At 39.0% G+C, this 23698-nt stretch overlaps 1 protein-coding gene and 1 long non-coding RNA gene across 4 annotated transcripts in view; one reads left to right on the forward strand and one right to left on the reverse strand.

The window, feature by feature from the left end:
• Positions 1-23698, forward strand: part of ttc28 (tetratricopeptide repeat domain 28) — a 470745-nt gene that overhangs the window by 129572 nt on the left and 317475 nt on the right. The window lies entirely within an intron of this gene.
• The window catches only part of LOC148641764 (uncharacterized), a 38123-nt gene continuing 28372 nt past the window's right edge, over positions 13948-23698 (reverse strand). Inside the window, exon 4 of the long non-coding RNA XR_015929876.1 lies at positions 13948-14072. This is a non-coding gene — a long non-coding RNA (uncharacterized LOC148641764). The remainder of the gene's footprint in view (positions 14073-23698) is intronic.

Consider the following 23698-nt stretch of genomic DNA (forward strand, 5'->3'; position numbering starts at 1 on the left):
TCTTGGGGTGAATTTACTGGGGTGTCCACACCTGGGTAGATTGGTAACAATCTTGAAATTTTGTTTGAAATTTTTTCTTACTGTGGAATGATGGACTACATATTGTTTGGAAATGGCTCTATAACCCTTCCCAGACTGATGTGCAGCAACAACTCTTTCTCTGAGACTGTCACAGATATCTGCTGACCTAGGCATGATGTCTTACCACAAACCTGAATGCTCTAGACCAAAATGACAAAGTTTCTGATTTTATATACAGGGTGATTTTATATACTTTTACACACAAGGCTTTTGAATGTTGACTGATTTTGTTGTTTAATAAATAATGACATAGTAAATTTGGGTGTGTTATTTGTCACATGAGGTTAAAGTTATCTACTGTTATGACTTGATCAGGACTACAGGTAGGTGAAGGTCAGATATGTCTTAATATGTACCGTAAAACTGTGTAGAATTTTAAGAGGGTGTACTTTCTTTTACACATCACTGTACAAACAACCTGGACAGCAGTCCCTGAGAGCCGTACTTGGGAGTAGCTCTCATTCTTAATATTTTCGGTATTTGTCCTGCTGATTCTGAAATGGTGAACACTGTCAGATGCAGAGATAAATGGAATGAGCTTCTTGTAATTGATTGAGGGTGTGCTTTTGTCACAGTCTGGTAGCATGTTATTTGTCAATGTGGCAACCTCTTGACTACAACTGGTAGAAAGAAACAGAAGAGCCTGAGCAAAACTGATAGATTATCTATTTTTTGATTTGGGATCACCATTCAATGATTTATTTTTATGTAGGGAAAATTGTTAGAACCTCACCATCGTTATATGTACACATTCAGTTATTATCCAGAAAAGAATGAAGAAATAAAGAAATACTGATTGTCTTAGTGATGCCTTTTTAATGTTGCCAAAAAGCCAATTTTGTGACAAATAACAGAGGGTGAGTTGTGCATTTGTAAGTGTCATAAAATATTACTGGAGCAAAAATGTCTAAGCAGCTGCCTTATAAATTAGAACAAAAATCAGTTTTGAATTAATAACTCATTGCCTTTCTCTGCATACTGTTGTAATAATAAGATACATAAATACATGTATAGAGGGGGTGGGAAAAATAATGGAAACACATTACAATATTCAGTGATTTAAACACATTAAATAAAAATATATATTTCATAGTGCAATACTGTGTGGAATTCCTGTGCAAACAAAGGTGCAGAAAGTTGACTTAACTGAAACCAAGATTAAGTTGCACATTAAAAGCTTGAATTAAAATGAAATTATGAAAATGTTGACAGTTTGTATTTAAATTCTGTGCTACACAGACAGAGTGCCACACACAGCATGTCCTGTTACCTGTTTCTATTATGTGGAGCCTGATTTTCAGCTGAATAAGAAATCAGCTGGAATCAGCAGATCTAAAGCTAAAAATCGGCTTGTACTCAGCAGTAAATCCTTTCAATAATCTGTTGTTGGCTTTTATGGTACCTTGTACGAGAGAAGGAGAATGTTAAAGCGCACTCTAAATTTCAGTTGGAGCCAGTGCAATTTACAGAGAATGGGAATTACTGTATGTACTGATACACAGACAACTGAATTGTTGAGAAGCTGGAGCCTGTTTAGTGCCTTGACAATACTTTCCAGTAAGTAATGTGTTACTGTAAGCTTTGTGAAATAAAGACATGAATATATTTCAGAACAAGGGTCTTAACCAAGCAATGTTAAGCTGTAACATTATTAATGAAAGTACATATGAAAGTACAGGGTAAAAAGTAATGCCACAGTTTCTTGCTGGGAGCTTGTGAGCATAATCTCAGTCTTGTCATAGTTTAGTTAACTATGGGTTAATCATATTTTAACATACAAAAACAACTGTCAACCCGAGAAATTGCAGCAGTAGAATCTGATTTTGGTCTGCAAATAGATCAGAGATTCATCAGCTCAGCAGGTAAACCTGAGCCCATGATGGAGAATACTCTGACCTGGAGAACATGAGAATTACAGAAAAAAGGACCAAATTCAGCCCATTTAGCCCAAGGCTACATGTAAATACAAAAATTTAAGTCTCAGTGGAGAGCCCAGTAGAACACCCTGAGAAAAACAACCAACCAGGATGTAAGGATTGGCTTTTGGAGGAGCCAGACCAATGACGAGAAGCCAGCAGTCCCTAGATACTAATTATTTTGTCTAATGTAGAGGAAGACTTTCAGTGCTGGTACTGTATGTCTGAATAGAAATGCTGAAACAAAAACCTTGGGTATATGACATCACAGGATGGTTCTTTTTCTCATTAAAAGATGTTTGTAATATTTTAGTTGTTCTCATAATATTGCTCCTTATTTATTTTCAAGATTGTTAAAGACTCTTTTGAAATGGATTTAAAAGTCTGATTTTATCATCCTTTCCATACCACTTTCTTAAATATCCCTCTCAGTACACTACAGAATGAATGGTCTCCAGAGATGCATGTGTGCGTGTGACTCATGTTGAAGAAAGAAGCAGTATTAATAATTTATACCAATATTGTATGTAGGAGGAAAAAAAGAAAAATAGTGTAAATGAAGGGGAACAAAACTAATTCCTCCTATTTATTTTTGCCCTGAAAAGCAATATATAGACTAATAAAAATTCTTAATGAGTGCATTGATTTTAAGACAGCCATTTTTATTCCACTGGCTGCCATGCTTGAGCACAGAATAAGCTCAAAAAAAGGCATTTTAATTTACTGCAACATTGAGGTTTCACAAGGAGCAATTTCTCTCTCTCTTTTTTATAGACCTCCGCATTTGAATTCTTCTCCTGTAAAGGACTGCAAGACTATCTCCGGGGCTTGCTTATTAAATTTCCAATCAGAGGTTCTGGAGCTGTGGAAGCTATAAAACACAAATTCCCTATGTGTAACAACCTGAGGAGAACACCACCGGTTGTGGGAAATTGAGTATTACTTTGCTGATTCAAAAAGAGGGAAGGGGGGTGGGGGGCGGAATTGAGTTATAACAGAGGTTAGAGAAAACATAAAGGAAAATGAACACTGAGATTGTGATGCGAGTCTTCCACACAAACACAGTGAGGAATACAGAGCTTGGGAGCACAGTGGGTTAACCCTTTACCTGTCCCCGTCAACACTCTATAATAGAATAAGAGAATAAGCCACTTGTCACTTTAATCCTCCAACACCACAATGTCATTTGCTCCCAACAAGAGCAACAGGAGGCAAGCAGCAGTTAAGGTGAGAGACGGACCCCAGTATAAATGAGGTCATTTGTAAGCTGCTGGGAGTGGAGAAATGTTGAGAAAATGGGCTCTGGCATTAGCACTGTTTTAGATCGCTGTACTGGGACACTGCTGAGAATCTGAGATGCAGCAGGTACTGTTTTTACAATGGGAAACATCAGGTACCTGATTAAAATCTCGGCACAGTACTGAATGAACAGTGGCGTTTCATGAATGAGTCTGAAGCTTATTTACCATAAAGAAAAAAATGACTCTCTAGTACTTTTCTTTTTTTGGGCAGAATAGCCTTAATGAACACAACGCAGGGCACCTGTTCAGTTTGTTTTTGTGTCTTTCCAATTATATATGATTATGCATACTATCCTTATACAGTATATGTATTTGTACATACAGGGCGTAATGTAGTGTCTCAGTCTTTGAACTCTTATGTTCCAACAGGAAGAGAGCACACACTTCAGATCCTCAGGCAGGGGATGATGTTGTCTTAAATCAGTGTTTTGTATTGCTTAAAGACAGTTAATATCTGAACATTTTGCTCATCATACTCATACCAGATTGTTTGTTTTTGCAGCCATGTAAATTGTCAATTGCCGGAGATGTGAGACACAAAGTGGAGAGGCTTCACAAAGTGTCCTGGGGGAAATTAATGTAGGCATGGCTGGAATCTCTGCTGGCCTGCTGCCGGCCTCGGGAAGCTGTCTGTTGTCACAGCAGATGGGGTTTTCTTAGCTTGAGTGGCTTCTGTTTGCAGCCCTGGTGCTCTGATAATAGTGGGGAATTTTCAGGGAAGACTGGAAAACAGTGTTGAGTGGAAACAGGTGTGTAGGCTTCTGTTAGAGAGCATGAATGTGTTGATCTTGAAAAAAATAAGAAATCTAAATGTACCCTGATACGTTATCAGAGGTGCAGGTTGGGCAATTTTATTTCAAAACAGTTAAACTGGAGACTTTTAAAATGAGAAAACCAAGAACGAACTACTGTAGATGCCATATCTTTATCTAGATGACATAGATATTCCAGGATAAACCATCAGAGTGACACCATATTTATGTTTAAATGTGACAGTAAATGACATACTCATTATTTTACCCAGTTTGTCTGGAATACCATATACAATACGTATCTATTGCTAATTTGTTTGGAAATATTTTTTTTAAAAATGTCCTGTAAGAAAAGGTATTTTTAGGCTGTCGTGATGGAGCAGTAGTTAGTCTTGCTGCCTTGCAGTGCTGTGACTCTGGGTCACTCTCTGCATGGAGTGTGTTCACCCACATTCATATGTTTTCTTTGGGTGCTTCAGTTTCCTCCCACAGCCCAAAGACATACTAGTAATTGAATTGGTTTCCAGGACAGTTAGCCCTGGCGTGAGTGTGCACGTGTTTGTATCGATGTCTGAGAGTGCCCTGCAGTGGTCTGGCAACCCATCCAGGGTCTGCCCAGCCTTGTGCCCAGCGCCTGCCAGAAACGGCTCCATTCTCCCCTGTAGCCCTGTATTGGATTAAGCGGTTAGAAAATGGATAGACTGATGGACTTGTTTTTATATTGGTATACAATGGGTTACAATTCCTGTTCCTGTTGAATTACAGCTTGTTTTATCATTGATACAGCATTTGTAAAATCGTTTCTATCGTTATTGTGTCCTCAGATCAGTGCAATTATTTTTTCTCTATATAAACACAGCTAATCCCCAAAAGAAATGGGTTGTTTTATACACAAGGGACTTTTTTAATAAATAGACACATTAATGTTTTATTCTCTCTTTCATAGATCTGCTACCATGCATTTTTTTTCCAAGTCAACTCACTATTCCCAGGTGCTGTTCCATAGGTTTCTCATTAACAATAACCTCAGAAGTTCCATTTCCATTCTATTGATTTTGCCATATAATTGCAAAACCCATTACTGAGCATGAGTCTGCCGCACAGCCAATTTTCACTAATTACTGCTAGTGGGCAGGTGGACATTGCACTTCTTTCAGTTTGTGTCTTCGGCAAGGAAATATGAAGTGTCTAGAAGGAAACAATGCCACTTGAAATTTAATGTGTATACTAGGGTTTCACAACACTAATCTGGCACGTGTTTCTGGAACTTGTTCGCAGTATTTTTCAGACGGACTTGTTAACTGGCATCATCACCCAATATTCGTTGGCAGGTGGGATTTGATTTGCCTCTTTTTTAGCTACTTTTGTCTAGCACATCTGTATCACAGTCATTACATCAAAAACAGCAATATCTAAAATCCATAATCTTTCTTTTTTCTAAAACTAGACATTTTTCTATTTTTCACCTGCTTCAACACTGCCTGAAGGTGAAATGTTTGTAATCTTGCCATAATTTCTACTATTTGACATTTAGTTAAACAAGTTTGGATTCCCTATACCTCTTAGATGAACACACATCTACTTGGCACTTGACATTGTGTTTAGTCACAGACAGATGTGCTTCGCAGTCAGTATCGCTGGGACCTTAGCTTCACCACATGCATCTCTCACAAGCCAAGAGCACCAGAACCAAAGTCACTGTCTTGACTCTTCAACCTTGACCATCCAACTGAAAACAAGCAGCTCTCAGTCGTTCCATGCTACTTGGAAACACTTTGTCCGTATCAAGACAATGTGGGGAAGTAATTAATAAGCAAAATAATTGGGTATTTGACAAAATGTAGGAAACTTAAATCCAGAGAAGTGGTGTGTAAGTTTTACAATGCAATAGGAATACCTCACCTAGAATATTGTGTACGGTTTTGGTCACCAGACATCAAAAAGGATAGTTTAGCCTTAGAAAGAGGTCTGGTTTCAGGGGATTGTCATACAAAGAGGTATATAAGATCCTAAGGTGTGCAGACAGGGTTTTTCATAGAACTATTACATAGTCGGCAGCAGAACAAGCACATACAGTAGGTTCACAATTTGAAACTGAAAAGGAATTTACTTACTGTATGGCGGAACACAGAAAACACTTCTCTACATAGGGAATCGTGGGTATTTGGAAAGAAATGCTGGAGATCAATTGTATTTACAGTAGATAAAGTGAGAAAATGTTACCTTTTTGGTTTTATAATGTATACATTTTTAAAAAGTCATCTGATCTGAGTCACACTGGACTGTGACATGTGATGCACAGTATTCTATTAGCAGGAGTTAAAATATTACCATTCAAGTAAGCCATTTCTCAATCTCACAATCTCATTTCCAGGTAGTCCCAAGGCAAATATGCATTGCATTAACACACCTCGAAACAGTGAGCTGTGAAAAGAATAGCACAAAAAAACACATTAAAGGCAATCAATCAATCATTGCTTCTGTATTAAAGCAGAGTCTTGTAAATAAGCACTAAGTCATTGTGTTTCACAGCTCCTGCTGTTTCAGAATGGAGAGTTACTGCCTGAAGATATGAACAACCTGTCTTATGAAAAATAATAGAGAGGCATAACCAGAGTGACCCTTAAAAACCGAAGACGAATGAGCCCCCAGTTGGGTATTAATGTCCAGTGCTGTAACCACCGAGCTCCTCAAAGCAGACCTAATATATTTTCTAATAATTCAAGTATGGATTTTTTTCCTTTGTCTTTTTGTTCAGGGCAAGTTCCTCTTTCCCCCCATTTTTTTTTCATGTAACTTAATGAAGACTGTTTTCCCAGAGTTAACATTATTCTTTCTACCATTTCCTCAGCTGCCTGCGAGGAAAAGGGAGGCTGGATTAAAGCCCATGTATCGATATTTTCCAGCTCCCTGGGTTGGGTGTGTTCACCCTGCTGCTTAACCCAGGCAGAGCTCTTAGCGGCAGCAGCTAATCTGAAAGAGAGGAGCAAGAGGGAACAGTTTCTGACTGACTCTGAGGGATCAGAACCTCTTCTTACGTGTCCAGCAGAGCTGACACTTTCAAATGACGTTTTCGTCACATACCGTGTGTAATCTTCTACCTCCTGATAAGCTTCTATTAACAGGTGTAGATGTACAGTACACATATCTGGATTCTTCGTCCCATCGTATGACCCTAACCTGGATTTTTGGATTTGTGTGAGGCTAAAATAGAAACATGAATAGAATAAACACGTTTATTCTTACATACTGTGCAATATTATTTAACCTGTGTTAGAAGGACATATAATATTATTGTATCAAATAGATCCCAGTCTTCTGAAAAACTCTCCCTGTGGAATGGTGAAGCGGATTGTGTTTCCTGAGTAGGCCAGCTCACTGACCTACTGGGATCCATGGGACTCCTTTTATAAAAACGTAACATGAGTTCTCACAGATATGATTACTTCTTCTCTTGAACAGCAAGACCACAAAAAAAATCTATCCCATGGATCCGAGCTGTAGGTCTCTGTCTGGAGTGAGAGACCTGAACTTTCAGTCGAGGGTTGGCTGAAAAGTCAAAGATGAAAGGTAATAAAGGAGCAATATGGTTTAACTGTTTTCAGAGGATTGTCCTAGATTTAGAAAATGAAATTTTAGTTAACAAATAGTTTACTTTTTGTGTAAAACAGAATCTAACTTAGAGCAGATAAAATATCTCAATTTATATTTATTATATTGGAAAATAAAGAAAAGGAGTAAAGGGTTACTCATGAACACCTGGTACAGTATGTCCATTTTTTTGCCTGTAGTAACTTGATCAGCAGCTGGAACAATAATGTTAATTCACTATCTGCTGGTTATTTCACACAACAATGACCCCGATATTAAGAACTCTGCAGGATAAGCCTGAGTCACTGAGAACGATCTGCTGCTATGCCAAGATTACATCTTTCATAACACAGGTGGAGGGACTCGGCACTATCCCTTTCCGACAACCCAAGAGCATCCACAGTCTGGTACTGGTGTTTAGTGGCTTGATCCGTCACAGATTACACTCATAAGGTAACAGGATTGTATGGACCTTGGATCCAGTTGGTGCAATTTTATTTTGGAAGGTAAACACTGGATACTGAATTCTACAGTCTAAAGTCTCCACTGTCTCCACAGAGGTGATGCAGTCTAAGTAATATTGAATACAATAATCTATAGGCTAGCTGTGATGATTTTTGTTCCAGTTTTCTGTTGTGGAGTAACGTGGAGTACATTCATAGTTACACTGTTAAACTGCTAAACTGATTTTAATCTCTTAAGCTACGTTGAACCCCATTTTCTGACTGTGAAAAATATTAAAAAGGAATAGAAAAAAGTTACGAACAGGAGGAGGAGTGCCTATAGGCTTCTTGCTAGTAGCAAATTGGTCTGAGAGTCTTATATAACCATTTCTTAAGGGTTATTAGATGTATCATTCATAGTGGTACGGCAGAGTAGCTGCTTAACAGACAGGGGAATCTGTCACAGGGGAGCCTGTAACTAGCCAGGAATGTGTCCTCTTGCCCTTTGTGTAAAGTAGTTGTCATTGCTTTACTCAAATCCAACAGCCCCTGTGCTGTGTGGGCTGACTGGATTGGGAGTAAAACTGTTTGATCTTGAGGGTCAGCAAGGTTTCCACAAACAACGCCTGCAGTCTCCAGGGCTAGGAAGACAATAAGAGAGGTGCTGATTCAGCTCTTGCACCATCGTGACCTCCTACTTTAGACTTGTTTTGTGAGTTCAGATGCAGACTGTCTAATCTACGGCTAGTGATTGCTATCAGAAGAAAAGAAGATAAGTTATTACAAGCCTGCCAGACACTCACAAGACAATAGTGTTGGTTATACATTATTGGGGTTATACTGTATAGAGCACACAGAGATCCAGTATAAGCTATTGACCAAAAAATATTTTTGCTTTTTCATAGTCTTCCTGACTTGAATACAGAAATCAGAGCAGCCGGTGAGGACTTTTTCCCTCTATGTGCTGGTATTTATTTAGATAACTTGCAATAAATATGCAATAAACTCCTTTTTATGAGACAGGAGGCTACTGGCATGAACAAAGCATCTAATGCATTATGAATTAGGTATGAATCATTTGCAAACAGCAAATATGGGATTTTTAGCTGAGTTACTGACACATTTTGTTTGGTAGATAATACCTTTTACAAATGGGCTGTGTAAACATCTTGCAGGGAATTTGCAAAGCTACTCGCTGGCAACCGTGATTGGCTCAGGACTGAAGCTCAGTTTTGTAATCTAATGTCTAATTGTGACAGATGTAATTGTCACAGAATCTGATAGGATCTGATCTGCAGCATCATGAGCCAACAGTAAGGCATGTACAGTACCATCCAGCCAACTTGTTTCTGCTGATCATTTATGAGGCTTTTCCTTACAGAAGCCTTTTAAATTATGTTTGTATGCTTGTTATGTTTATTATGCTTGTTTTGCAGTATTATTTAATTATGTTTTGAAAATGTATATAGTCGGGAAGATGTGGCAAGTGATAGATGTACACACTCAGTTGGTACTCAGGGCTTTAGGTTTTAGGGACCTTGAATTCTGTCTGTTTTTGGGTGATTTCTGTAGATCAGGAAGCACATCAATACGTTGGAGCTTGCAGGGTATAGGCCAGTCTGTGCCATCTGTTCAAATGTTTGTGGTGGTTTCTGGTTGGATTTTTGGGATAAACTGAGATGAAGGAGACATTGATGTCACCTTATTTCTATGAATGACCAAGATCGTGAGAGACTATGTCTCTTTAATTCCAGACACCTAAACCAACAGCAATCACTCAGAGTGACAGCTGTTCTGTATACACTTTTATAAGGTACAGTATGTGTTTCCACATTCCTTTAGTACTACCCTTACCCTTCTTGTGGTGTAAAATCACAAAATGATGTGCACACATTTTTAATAAAATTAATACCTCTCAAACCTTAAACCAGAGACTTCAGAGGGTAAAAGTAAGATACTGAAAATATCAGAAAAAATGAAATATGTTGATAGAATAAAAAGATAAGAATAAAAACTCTCAATCACAATTGTTTCACACGCTTTAAAGAATAGTGTTGCTTTGTTTACTTATTCTTACATACTTCAAAAATCCTACTGTTTTCACACTTGTTGTTCTTGTGCACAGACTCTTGACCCTCCCACCTCTGCCACTAATCCCCAAATCTGAGCAGTGCCATTGTTGTGATTTCCTCTGACTGGACACAGTAATACCTAAATCCCCCACAGCTGCCCCATCGTTCTCAGGACTGCCCGGCGGCTCTCCTGACACAGGCCTTCCACAAATTGTTTGCAGGCTGAATTGCTTGGCTGATGTGTCAGCTCCTGTTTGGCTATTTCAAGGCCTAAAAAAGACACGCTTCCTACATCAGCCGTGTACAAGCTTTAAAGATGTGAACTGTTTAATAAGAAATGTTTGTTGTACTGGAAAGGTTCCCTCCAGAGTACAGCCCCCTATATTTGGTTTCCCAATAAATACAATGACATCCAGAGGGATTTGGTAGTGCTGGGAAAATCCAAAGTCCAAACTGGACACAGGACACATTATGGTGAAATGGAAAGAACCTTTATGTGCTTAGCTCTAAAATTCTTTCACTTTTAGGAGTAATTACATTATATGGCTCAGGTAACAGGTAACATCTCCACTCAAAGCACACCTTGGGCTCTGGAGCCCAGAAGTCACTGGCTGTAGCCATAATTCCTCAAGTGGTAGCAGGCAGTTTGCAGAGCTCTGCCAAGGCTGGGCAGGTTCAAAATAAGCTACTTTTTCCTTGGCTTGTTGTTCAGCAGAAATCATACTGCTGGCCAAGATGCCAGAGAGCTTGGAGTCTTAACAGTGAAATATGTCAGTCCTCCATCCTCTGCTTAAATCTGTTTGCACTGGTGACTGAGAGTGTGAGAAACACAGATATAATGACTGTGTCTGTTTCATCTCTCGTAGTGGTCTAAGGATTGGTTCACTGACAAAAGTCATTGGCATAGGTAGTTTCAGATCAGGGTGGTATACAAATGAAAAAATCAGTTTTTATAAAGAAATCTTGCATATAAATATATGGATGACCATACATTACAAGGACTGTGTAAAATCAGCCACATAAATAATGTTTGTGAGCGTGTGACAGGAATCTTTAATATTATACCCAGCAGTGGTCTTCAGTATGACACAATCCACCTGCCCTCACCAGCCCTCCTATTAGTCAAATCTCCAGTAATTTACATAATTACAAGACCTGTTACATGCTGCAGTGTCTGCCGTATTAGAATAAAATGGCAAACAAGTGTGCATGTGTTGAAAATTATAGGGCCACCTGGATAATCTAACTGAAACGTTTCTCATCACATGTTTTCCCTCATTGATTTTCTCATCTGTTAACAGTCACACTCTGGGTATATCTCTGGCTGTGTTAGTACAACCTTCCCTTCAGTATGTTTATTCTGGTTGTACTCTCCATTGTATCATGTAATATTTCAATGGGCTCAAGCTCAGGTGAAGTGGGAGGCCGCAGAACCTCTTTCTCTTGTTTGTCTACTGAAGTAATTCAGGTTGAGCCTGGCCATGTGTTTTGGGTCTTTACCTTGTTTAAATATAAACCTTTCACACATAACGTGGTAATTAGGGCCTTGACAAGATTTTAGTGTTGCCAGTAAATCTACTGTTCCAATGTTTCCTGGCAATATAAGTAAACTGAAGAATGAAAAATACAGACCTTGTGGTTAAGTTATATTGGAAATACGTATGGAATTTTTTATTACTTTCCAGGCCATCATCACCCACTTCTCATGATTTATACTGATTTCTTGCAGAAATGTTGCCCATCATTTATTGAAGTACAGGTGGATTGTGTCCAATACCATGGTCAGTGCTATAATTTCTAATAGTTGCATAGCTTACAACTACCTAGGTACTGTTAAGAGCCCTTATGAGTGCTGAGATTGGGGTTGCATTTCTTTGTAAATGGGAAAAGCATGCTGATGCCTTGCAGAAAGGAGAGGATGTTTGATGCCATTGCTGGTGTCAGTAGGAGTGAAACGTCCTGTTGTACAGAGCTGCTTTTCCTTGCTGTTCCAGGTACTCTCTGTGAGAGTGCATAAGATTCACACAAGATGGCAGATCTTGTCTGTGCTACATCCCCCTGAAAGCTGTGGGGAATGACCTGCCATCCTCATTCACCTGACCAGCTGGTGGAAGGCAATTGGTCAGGGAACAGTTTAAAAAACCGGAAGTGAAGGCTTTTAGTATTAGTTAACTATCTACTGTCTTGAGACAGAGAGAAGATCCTGTGTTGCGCATATTGAACCAAACATGCTGTTTCCTGTAAAAATATCTAGTAAAAAAAATGAAAATGAACTTTTTAGTACATGATTTTAGGGGAGGGGATCACACCTCTATATCCATATTGCATTTTTTTTCTATGTGTGCTAACAAAAGAGACAGACACCTGTTCTTCGGAATACTTCCAGAGAGAGTATGTGATATTTTAGAGTAACTGGATGGGGGGATACTGCTGTCAAACATAACCATTGTACTGTGAACTGGAATCTTTATATAAGTTCAAATGCATTTGTACAATTCTGTCTCCTAAACACAACTGTTAAAGTAGCTTGGAGTAATGGGTATGAAAGTATAAAAGATGCTTGTAAATGTTATTGGAAAATGTACTTTTGTGTATTCCTCTTCTGAAAATAGCTTTTTCAAAACAAATTTAACTCATTTAGACCCTTGCTAGACTGCAATTTGACTTCCTGCATCCCTACAATATACAGTTTATATGTTCATCAACACACATTCATATAATGTGCATATGCAAATACACACAGATATATGGTACGTACACACATTACAGACCTGCACAAGGGTTCACAGCTGAAAAAAGTGGGGTTTTTCATCTCTCTAATTTTTAGTATGGGATCAATGTCTGTCTACATACTGTATACAGTATACAGCTTATGTATGCATATATTCATCTCAAAGCAATAATATATTATGTGCATTTTTAAAAGTATCCTGTATTCAGCACTTTAATCTGATCACTTTATAGAAACTCTGCATCCAGACACACTGTAATTCCTCTAATATATATGCATATCTTCAGTTACGCATTCATGTATGCACTCATCAGAGATGCACTGGGCATGGCAAGCTGTTTTGTACACAGGCTCAGAGATTTTCTGTGCAGATCAGAGAAAATTCAAGTACAGCAAGTCTGAAATGGATATAAATTCTTTATTTGGAAGTGCACATTTACATAGGCTTACCACAGCTTTCTATTTTACACGATTTGACTATAGTTTTGCAGTTAGGTGTGAACCATAAGCGCTACGTTGTCTACATCATCTTCAGCCCGAGAGTCTTCATGCTCAGAATACTGTTTAGTGCTTCTATTGGTCACTGTATCTTTGGGAATTCTACCATCAACTCAGTGGGGAAATGTAACAATCTCATGTATTTTTGTTATTGGTTTCATAGTTATAATTTGTACTACTCTGTGAAGCAGTCCTTCTGAAAGTTTACTATGCCATTTCCACTTTGGTGCCACCTTTCAGCTGGGGACAAGCTGTTTTTGCCATACAGTACATAGAAAGCCATGGTTTACACATTGATGCATTGTATTACGTACAATATAGACAAAACTAAAGGAAACCACAGCTCTAGTAAGGGAAGGACCAAAAGTCACAAAAGTAATGAGGAAATACTGTACAGGCAGCATGGTGCTGCAGTGGTGAGCATTGCTATGTGGCCCTGTGATAACTTCTGGACCTAAGGATGTATCTTTGTGGACTTTCTACTGTACGTTCTCCCCATGTCTGCGTGGGTCTCCTCCAGCTGCTCCACTTTCCTCCCACAGACTCGCAGCTCACAGATACACTGGCAGGTGAATAGGCCCCTGGGAAAATGGTCTCTGGTGTGACGGGGGTCAGTGTGTGCCCTGTGATGGACTGGCATCCTCTCACCCAGTGCTTGCCAGGATCGGCCCTGGCTCGCCCGCGACCCTGTATTGGATAAAGCGGTGAGAAAATGGAATCGAGGGTCGGAAATACTGTGCTTCGGGACTAATGTGTCGGGTGACAGGCTTCAGCTCTGAACACTAAATTCCTTCTTACATTTAATATTTCCAGTCCATCCCCTGCCCTGCAGCTTCACCCTCCTGCTAAACTGGGGAGGAAATTCATGAAAAAGGCTCTGAGGATAAAGGGGAAATTTTCCCACGACAGGCCTACCTTAACAAAGTTAGGCTTAATGGCAGTGGGCCTGAAGGCTTTAAACTAGACTGTTGCTATGGAAATTGAATAGGTTATCCTCCATAATGCAATATATCTTATCATGTTAAGTTAGGATTTGTGTACTGCCTTTTGATTTTATGTACCATTTTACATCACACTGGAACATTTAAAACATGGAAGAAACATGTTGTACTTATACCTTTACAGTAGTGGGATCTCTTATATCAAAAACATCTTAAAACATGTTGTGGACAAAATGTGAGTTTGTGTAACTTTTAGAAATCTAAAACCTGTATTTAAAATGCTTTTTTATAATTTTTGCTTTCCAAAACTGTACACGTGCAAACGGGGACTTGTAGAAAGAGTGAGAGCTCACACAAATGGGGGAAAGGAAATAAACAGAGGCTGGCAAAATACAACCCAGCTGCAATTCTTTGCATAAGAACCGTGCATCTTAGTAAATACAACCAAATGTTGTCTAAAGGTATCTCAGGCCCCACCCAGTTTCATATGACCTCATAGACCTGCCAGCAAAATTCATCATGTATGAGCATTGCAATTTGGGAGACAGCACTGAAAAGGAGCACTCTGGGCTCAGCTTACACCAGTCATGTCAGAGATCATATAAACCAGATAGGTGTTTCCAAATGCATTCTATAGTGTACACTGTCAAAACACGTGTAGACAGATGCTAGCCAGCTGTTTCTTGAAAGATCTGATTAAATCAACTTCAACGACATGATTTATGCCCTAATCTTAGCTTTTTTACTGGTAATGAATGAAAAGCTCAGATGCAAAGAAGATTCTTATGCAGTTCATACAGATCCATGTTTGCAAACTTCAAATAGTACTGGTGAGAATTAAAGCACATTGGAATTAAAAGCTAGATGGAGGAGCAAGCTTGTTTCTGTGTGGTGAGTCCCATTTTGAGGTTGTGTGCTGACATATAACCTTGTAACAATGACTAAAGAGGGTACAGTTGTAATTGAGTATTTTAAAGTGTTTTTTTAAACAGCAAAGTTTAATCCTTACTGTGTGCGTGAGTTAGATTTCCATGGGGAAGCACTGTGAAACTGGTCTGATACAAGTCCAAAAGAGCAGCAAGTGGACTTGTCACTGCTGGGACTACAGTGGTCTGACTTTAACTATTAAACCCATGGAGGTGTGAATTTTAGATGACCTGGTGTTCCTGTGAGGCATAGGCATCTTTTTAAACACATAAATCTCCTTAAGCTAATCCATTCAGACTAACACAACATCTTGCTCAGTCATAAAGCCTTCACAGATGTACTGGTTTATGAAATGAGTATTTGTAGAAAACAGGGTTGTTTTCTTAAAATATGGATTTTATTTACAAGCTAACCACTGAGGTAGCTTGTAAGCTAGCAGACACAGCTCTTAAGAAGACTAGGCACTTCTGAATGAGAGATGTAACTGGGAATTTCACAGATCTGCATCTGCAGTGCAACACTACTCTAGTGATATAGCTTCTCCTGATGGCTTCCTGCCAGCATTTTCAAGATGCTATAGCTAATAATTACCTAGCTTGACAAACACCCACTTGAGGGGAAAACAAATCAAAACTGCAGAGATCGGCAGTTTTCCCATAATAGTTGTATAGGAAACCATGTAATGGGTAGATGGTAGCAAGATGAATCAGTGCTGTAATAACCCCCCAGGCTTGCTGCTTTCCTGACAGGGTTGTGTGGTGCCTCTGTCGAACAGCAGGAGGCACTGTTTGCACAAGACAGCTGCCACTGGGCTCAGCACGAGCCCCCAGGCAGAGTGTGTGCTCCCGCTGCACTGAATCCCAGGAGGGGGGCTCTGTTGACACACTCCCTCACGAAAGCCCACAGCTCCTGTGTTCCTGACAGGAAGCAGCATCGCTCCTGGTAGGGGAGGTGTCCTGAGGTTTTACCAAAAGGAGAGGTAATTGTGGAGGAGGTACTTAGAAACAGACAGTATGGTTGTAAAGCATTATTTTACTGTAGTAATATTCCCTGTTATAGATTTTACAGAGCATTGCCATGATAAGCACCAGGATGTCACTGTGTAAAAAGGTGATGCCTTCTTGCTGTTTCTCCAAAGTACCAGGACACAGGGGCACAGACTGGAGGAGACTCATAAAGACTCACAAATGTAAGCAAGGAGATCTGTTTTGCAGATTAAAAAATGAGGATGCTTCTGCCATCTTTTACTACATTTCCTGGGAACTTGCAGTCAATAATATAGGTGCCATATGATTTTGCTATTTAATACACATCACTGGTGCAGTTTCAGTGTCAGGTCTTTGTTTTCTGACTCATCCTATTCCCGCAGAAAAACTGTTCTTGCTTTGACACATATATCTTAATGTTCTGTTTCAGGCAGCACTTATGTCATGTGGACAACAGTAGCATATTAAGCAATTGATTCATGACAATTATGAGAATATCTTATAAAAAATAGGCTAGTGGAATGCACTGATTTTATTAATAAGAATTTTTACATACCCACTACTCTTGGTACAAAAAAGTCCTTGTATGTCCCTGGATCCTTGTTTCGTTGTTAATCCTGAAATAGGCCTTTTGGATTGACAATACCTCTCAGGATTGTGAATAATTCTATTTAGCATGTTGTCAGTCTCTTATATTGTGAAGTATTTTTTACTAGGATGTCACGCCTTGAACTTGGAGAGTACCCGCTGAGAAAAAGATGTAACTGACAGTGGGCCACCCTGTAACGTGGTTCAGCAGCCGCAGGCATTTTCTCAGTGTCACCATTCTAAACCGCCAGTCATGTGGCTCTGCTGGTAGCACAGTTCTGCTGCTTTGCATGTCTGTACACGGGGTATGAAAAACAGGTGCCACGTCTGAAGTATCAATAAAGGCAGCATAACTGCTGTACGTTTTAGACCCATATGAAAATAGTCCCGAAACATGCTTTCAGTGTGTACATAAGCATGTATGTAAGTACAGTAGGTGGTACAGTATATGAACAATAGGATTTTTCACAGAATCCAGCTGCTGTGTTTACTGTATTGTAATAGAGAAAGACAATTCCCTTTCATCAACAAAATACATAAATGAACAGTAATGACTGGAGTCAAACGTACCTCCTTGTTAAAGTAATTTTTTTCTGGGCCTAGCTGACACACTACTGAACATGAAGCACTTTGTACTTTGTTCCCAGTCTGTTGTGTGCAGACCACTTGTGGCCAGTGTGTGTATTGCAGGTTGCACCTAAGCAAATTCAACTCTTGGGATTTTTTTCTGCACTGACTTTTTTGAGCACTAAACAAGCAAAAACATTAAAAAAAAGATCTGAATATGAAAAATATGTGCCATGCACTCTTTCTGCACAATTGTGGCTTGCATACTGTGGTCTGCAAAATCTCATAGAGAACCCCTCAAAAATAACATGTTGGGCCTCACAGGGCAGCAAATCCCAATCCATTCTTCTAGGAGAACTGCCATCAGGTAAGTGAAGACCACTGTGATGGAGGCAATGAAACTGCACATTTAGTCGGTTTTGCTGGGTTTTGGAGTGATTTGGATCTGGGGATCCTTCAAGCCAGCAAGTCAAGTGTCTGTCACTAGCTGTGTCTCAAGCTCGTCCGCATTACCTGCAATGGACCGAACCTATTTATTTGGCTAATAGTGTCCTACTGTTTTGCCCAATGAATATAATTAATTTACCGCAGAAGAAAAGGCTTTTATCTGTACCTCCTTATTCCAGAAACAAATGGTTTATCAAGCCTTTTCTTCTCACAAGGAGGAGCTGACAGCATCATGGAGTATACATATGGTTAAGGAGTATCCTTGTGTCAGTTTCTTCGCATTCCCGAGAAGGATTTCTTTGGCAAGCCATTATTATACAGATTCCTTTGATATATGATGCTCTTATAAGCTGTAATGATTATGAATTGGAGCTGCCAGTCCTTGAGATAGTTTTCTATTCCTTACAGCTTTTGACACATATCCATAATTGAAAATGTAGGAAAGGGGAAAAATAAATAAGATGGTGTAGCATTGAAAGCAGTGTTAGTTGTTTCTGCTCTTCACCATCATCATCATCATATTTTTTTTCTTCCCTTGTCATTTTATTCATGACATGTTTCTTGGCTGGCAGTTCTGCTTGGCAAAACCAAGGGAAGAGCCAGGTGGTGTGATGTGTTGGCAGCTGATGAAATAAACTTATCATGCGTTTTTGGCAGCCATTCACCAGCCGCTGTTTTTCTTGAGAAAGAATTTACAAGTGCTGGGAGGGGTTAGGGAGATGGAGGTGGGATATTTTTCTGGCTGATGTGCTGAATAGGAGTTGTGCTTATTTCATCTTTAAAAGGCACACTGTAATCATGCTCTCGTCTGGCTCACATCAATTACCTTATGCTCAGGGAGCTGTAGCGTTTGGATTTAGATAAATACCATACATAGATCTTGACAGACTGGCTGCCAGGTCCAAAGGTAGCACACAGGTATGAGTATGAGTGTGTAAACGACAGATCTGGATTGTGGAGAATTCTAACAAATGGCTCATTCACTTGATAGACAGCTTCAGTATTTTTGTCATAGAGGAATCATAATTTTTCAAAACCAAGACACAGTTCTGCCAGGAACGGTCTGTTATGTTCTTGATGCTATTGCCGTTGTATCTATGCTCTGCTCTGGTCTAAAGTCTAACGTGTTCATCAGGGCTTGTTCTAGTTAGTGCAAGGACATGGAGGTATCCAAGGAGAAGCACATGGTGCTAGATGTGGTGTTTAAGGGAGACAGATATAAAGAGTACATTGATTCTAAACCTTATCATCAAAATTCAATCTGCATCTGTATTTGTCATTATAGTTTGAATCTGTTTTCCTTCACCAAGTTCCCACAATAAAGCCTGTTTATTGAAAAAGTTTAATGTTTCTTTCATTTATGTTTCTTATTCATTTATATTTATATATCTGTATCTATAGCCGTGTGTACCCATGACCTTCCTACACATTATTTATGTAATATGTTTAGAGAAACAGCAATGCCCATTTTTCTACACTGAATTGACTCTTCCTACTCACACATAGTAATTAAGGTTTCATTCCCTCCCCGCCTTCTGGGTTTGGCTTCATCTTTTGCTAGTGATGCAACTAAGATTGATCATGTGACGACGATTGCTTTGGTTGGCTGCTGTGGCTTCTTGTACCAGTGTTTTTGTGATTTCAGGATTTGGCCTTGAATGTTTCCTGTTTCCATATGAAATAAAGCCTTATAAATATAACCGAGAACTCAAATACTAGGGGCCTGGAGGAAAAAAAAAAGTTTTATGATGAAGCTTTTGGATCTCCTTGTATTCCCTAGAGAAACCTAGTGTTTAGCATCTGTCAAACCAGACAGAATGTCTCAGATTAAACTGAAGCTTAAGAATGTTGTGTCAAACTAACATGACCTGGGATCAGTTACTCTTTTAACCTCTTATATGCGGCACACACATTTCCTTTACCTGTTTAGAAAACAATGAAAGGGGCTTGTGTAGTCTTGAACCTGAAATGAGGTGAAATTCTCATGTTCAGCCAGCTGTTTGAGCATTTAATGGAAATTCCTTATGAAGTCCCTTACAAGTTCATTGTAGGCTCAGACGGGAGTCTTTGAAGAAGAATAAAGTTGATTACATTCTTTAGAATAGAAGGGAAGGAAATCACCAGTAGTTAATGCAAAATAGGTAGGGCATGAACTGTATGAAATATACTCCACAGACACACTGCTAGTTGTTACTATATACACAGATGTCTGTTTTGCTTCCTTCCAGTTTTTGCTCTGGGATATTAAAATAATATGAATGAATTTCTTATGGAAAGGGTATACACAAAAGTACTTAATAAAGGAAGTAGTAGTAATATAATAAGACACCACTTTTTAAAACAAAGTTCAAATTGGTTCTCATCGATCAGAGTACAGTCTGTACTGTATATAAAACCAAAGACCAGCATTGAAATAGCTTTGAAATATATGTCAGAGATGGGCCGAGTGGTCTCCTCTCATTTGTATGCTTTCTCATTTTCTTTTGTTTGTTTTTACAGATCTCAAAAGAGCAATTTGTTGTGGGAGGATCTGTATTGTCTGTATTTTGAAAAGAAATTCTTCTCAAACAAGAAAAAAGTACATATAAAATGCTTTAAACTTCTAATTGCATTTAAATCATCAACAAAATGCTGTTGGTGCAACAAAGTAAAATTACTTTTGAAGCAAAACTTAATTTTATATTTAACACAACAAAGTAAAATTGCTTTCGAAGAAAAACAATATTCTTTAAGTCTTTTACATAGTACATCAAAATAAACTGATTTTGAGATAAAAGTTATAAAATTCTGAGCATTTAACCAGCCTACAAACAAAAAGTCATAAAGAAGTTTAATTACTAAATGATGCATCTGTGTTCTTTTCATGTCCTGAAGTCTATTTATCTTATTTGGGGAGGCAGAAATCTGCCATAATTCTGATTTCTGTCTGCGTTTGATCATTTTTAATGAGTCTGCTTTCTTAGTGATTCAGGCTTTCGTTGACGACAATTTGTCATTAATTAAACTAACTGCAACAAAAAGTGTGACGCACTTCAATCAAAGATTGGTGGACTTTAAGGTCTTCAAAGGTCCTAAACACAATATGCTAAAAGTCACCTGCTTAAGACGTGTGGTATGACGTGGGGGTGTGTTCAGCGTGGAGGTGGAGCCCTGGATTAAAGGCGACGCGTTGCCTTAGCAACCACAGCTGTGCTGGCTAATTAAGGACGAGCTGCAGCTGTGGGGCCCTTTAGGACACCCTGAGCACCTCCAAGCAAACCCCCGCAAGGGGACAGCCTTCCAGCGACAGTCCCGGAGGGGTCTGTGGAGAGGGCGTTGACTCCACCTTTTTGCCTTTTCTTTTCTCCTGTCCCACCGTGTATTTCCCGCCAGGACAGGTCGAATTCTCCTTTTCTTCCCGTCTGGAACCCGCTAAACAGGGATAATCCAGACTGGATACCGTTGTTCCAAGCGGTTCTTTTTCCCCAGAATGGACCCTGCTAAATAGGGACAGTCCAGTCTCGATGCCACTGTGTGAAGCGGCACATTCTGCTTCTTTTTTGTTTTTTTGGTTTTGGTTTCCGCTAACCTCACACTGGTGCCTCAGCCTCCTCAGACAGGGCATCGATTCTTACAGGTGTTTGCTGCAGCTGTAACAACATGTAAAAGTATTTTTTAATAAATTAGACATCACTAATTGGACTGCACGCTCACGGCTCTGGGAGAATATAAAGAATCATTAACTATAATGAAGTTTAGGCCATTCATAATCTAAAATAGTGTACATAGAGAAAAGCAAGATATCTGCATGGCATAATAACTGGATGTCAAGACTAATTAAACACTGATTTCCGTCACAAATAGGAATTTTAATTTTCATTTATGGCTGATACTTAGGAAAAGAGAATTGCATACAGTTTTGCTTGGGAGTGAAGAACAGAAAGCACAGGAGCTTAAGATTTATATATTGTTGCTGCAAATTCCTGCAAAATCTAGTTTAATTTATACTTTGTTCTCTTGCCTACACTGTGTTGTAGATTTTGTCTTTGAAGTCCATGTTAATTTCCCAATAATTCTCAAGGAAGTGTGCTTCAAGCTGCCACCGTGTTCCTTTTCTTCAGTTCAAAAGCAAGAACTCCAGCTTGATCATGAAGATAGGGAATAGGAATGTTGTTTACAAACTCACATTTTAAATTAAAAAGCCAAGGAAAGAGAGCTATACATGTTTAGTGCTTTGTTGGTTACGTAAACAGTGCACTTCAAAAAGGCTGCAAATTGGCAGTGTTAGACGATCAAGCCTACATTTAACAATACAACTTCTACATGAGTGAAGTTTGACTTTGAAGAGGTCTCTCAGCTGTTCTTCTTGGCGGTGTCTTGCAGTTGATGTTGTTTTGATGTTGCTGACAGTCTCTTAAGAGGTGGGTTTGATGGCATCTGTTGTCTTTCCACTTACAGGCACTAAGCCAGCACTGAGTCTGGCACGTCTGCATAGTGTGGCACTGCTTATAGTAGCTCTTAGTGCAGTCTGGTTGAAATTTAGGGTTGGAAGACAATAAAAGTCAGAGACTGTTTCTTAGCCCAAATCTAGGGCTTCAGTAAAGATAGTGAAAATGATTGTCCCACTCCATTTCAGACTGTGTGAAAAACCATTATTTTTTAGTTTTCAGGGTCAGGATCTTCTCATGTACTATTGCTAGGCAGGGCCCTGATCTGACAGTGCTACAGTATCTGTATTGGGGTATGGAATAATGGGATACAAACACCTTCATAAGTGCCACAAACTCCTCAATGAGATCCCCTGGATAGTTCTGTGTTCTCAGCTGTACTGGTTCAATTCACAGGCTACAGCAGTACAGATCAAGCTTGTATGAAAGACCACTGTGTTCAGTCATTAGTAGTGGGATGAAAAGAATGTCACAGTGTGATTTTGATTTCTTAGTAATCATTTGAGTTGTTTCTAATGATGAGTAAAATAAAAAATTAATATGAATGTGAATTGAGAAAAAAAATGTTCTGTTGAAGTTGAAATAGAATGATGTATTCTAGATCAAAATACTGTGAGAAATCTATGGAAATGAGGTGAGAAAGTTATTATCTGCTGCTATCTATATTCCTGCACTGTAAAATTAATGACTTTTCAAAGTGGTTTATATATTCAAATATAGTTTTTACTAATGTTTGAAGTATGTGGTTGTGGGACACTAACAAAGCTGAAAGTGTTTGGAAACTCTTCATCTTTCTTTCTACACTCTCACTTTATATTAAATAATCTGATAAATGATTAATGCAAAATATAAACTTTTCTTCATATCATAACTTCAATTCTTTAAGATATGCTCTAAATTGCTTTTGGTTGCATGAAGTAAAAAATGAGAGGGAATGCATTTGTAAAAAGAAATGAAAAATTGCTTCACGAATTTTGAATTAACTTCAAAAGAACGTCAGGTGGGCCAGAATATGCAAGCCCAGAGTGGAATGTAGCCAGGACACTGGGGTGAACATCACTAATCTCACAATGCCATGAGATTTTTTAAAGACCATGTAGTCAGGATATCAGTTTAATACTGTATCTGAAGAATGTCGCTTCCTACAAAAGTGTCTACAGTCACCATGCTGGGACATTATTTTAAAATTCTGCTCCATTAATACTGCTTTGCACTGACACTGGCTTTCTGTGGAGGCTTCTATCCCAGGACTTCATGTGTGTATTTTTTGGAATTTGCCGAGATCAGGCTAGAATGAAAGGAAAAAAGATATGGATTTAGACTGACTACTTCCTCCAAACTTCATCTTCAGCAACAGAACTAATATGGAGAATGCCGAGATGCTTGACCTGTTTTAACACTGTGGAACATTTCCTTTTGCTTAGGTCTCT

Source organism: Lepisosteus platostomus, chromosome 24, assembly GCF_059453375.1.
Source record: "Lepisosteus platostomus isolate fLepPlt1 chromosome 24, fLepPlt1.hap1, whole genome shotgun sequence".
NCBI lineage: Eukaryota > Metazoa > Chordata > Actinopteri > Semionotiformes > Lepisosteidae > Lepisosteus > Lepisosteus platostomus.